This window comes from Mustela putorius, unplaced genomic scaffold, assembly GCF_011764305.1.
Source record: "Mustela putorius furo isolate JIRA1106 unplaced genomic scaffold, ASM1176430v1.1 tig00000228_pilon_pilon_pilon, whole genome shotgun sequence".
Classification (NCBI taxonomy): domain Eukaryota; kingdom Metazoa; phylum Chordata; class Mammalia; order Carnivora; family Mustelidae; genus Mustela; species Mustela putorius.
This window is the reverse complement of record NW_025421322.1, coordinates 12,168,007-12,169,412: the sequence shown is the minus strand read 5'-3', so window position 1 is coordinate 12,169,412 and position 1,406 is coordinate 12,168,007. Positions and strand designations below refer to the sequence as shown.

The 1,406-nt window shown below is 41.2% G+C and overlaps 1 pseudogene; it reads left to right on the top strand.

The window, feature by feature from the left end:
* The first annotated feature begins 282 nt into the window (after positions 1-282).
* On the top strand, positions 283-1,049 carry LOC101683045 (annotated as a pseudogene).
* The last annotated feature ends 357 nt before the right edge of the window (positions 1,050-1,406 follow it).

The following is a 1,406-nucleotide window of genomic DNA, read 5'->3' as shown; positions in this document are numbered from 1 at the left end:
TACACACAGCATAAAATTTACCATATTAACCATTTTAAGGGTGCAATTCAATGTCATTTAGTACATTCACAATGCTTGCAACCATCACCACTATCTAGTTCCAGAACATTTTCATTACCCTAAAAGAAAGACTCCTACCCATTAAGCAGTCACTGCTCTTTATTGGCTGAACTGTGACCACACCCCACCCCCCAAATTCATAAACTGGAAGTCCTAACCCTAAGTATCTCAGAATATGACTGTATTTGGAGATAGGGCCTATAAAGAGGAAATTAAGGTAAAATGAGGTTATTTAGGGCACTGACTTTTGGAGATCTTTGCACTGATAAACCCATCTATGCTTTTGACCTGTCGGGCTTTGGACAAAGTAGTAGGCTAGGTTTGACAATGATGCGGAAGTGGAGAATCAATTTGTGGAATCCACTGAAGAATGGAGATGTGCCCTAGGATTGGACAAAGTGATCTTGCTTGGGCACAACTTGGGTGGGTTCTTGGCTGCTGCTTACTCACTGAAGTACCTGTCAAGGGTTAATCATCTCATTTTAGTGGAGCCTTGGGGTTTTCCTGAGCCACTAGAACTTGCTGATCAAGACAGACCAATCCCAGTGTGGATCAGAGCCTTGGGAGAAGCACTGACTCCCTTTAATCCTTTAGCTGGCCTCAGAATTACAGGACCCTTTGGCTTAAGTCTAGTGCAGTGTTTAAGGCCTGATTTCAAATGGAAGTATTCTTCAATGTTTGAAGATGACACCATGACAGAATACATCTACCACGTAATGTGCAGACTCCAAGTGGTGAGACAGCATTCAAAAATATGACTCTTCCTTATGCTCCAGTGAACTGGTAAAATGCACCCTGACATTCCAGTTTCGGTGATCTACGGCACCCGATCCTGCATAGATGGCAATTCTGGCAACAGCATCCAGTCTTTACAACCACATTCATTTGTGAAGACAATAGCCATTCTTGGGGCAGGGCATTACGCGTATGCAGATCAATCAGAAGACTTCCACCAGAAAGTAAAGGAGATCTGTGACACTGTGGACTGAGCACCCTGAAGAGGATGTGGGAGAGCCTGCTGATTGAGAGTTCCTCAGCAATACTACACAGTCAGTCTCCCTTGCAGAGTAAGGAATAAAACAAAAGAACCAGCAGTCCTATGACACATATTTTCTTGCACATTGAAGTCAGTAAGTGCCTTCTAGAAGAATGGCTTTCCTTTCTCCTATGCAAAATTGAAATATTCAAGAGTCTCCAAATCTAATAGCTTTAATAAAAGGTTATTTGTCCCTCTGCTGTACTGAAAAATTATTATTTTTCAACTGAAATTTTTTCGTTTCTATCTAACTTTGCTATGTCAGGTACTTTTTATATTTCAGTCTATTTACCAATTTTAAAAGGTGATT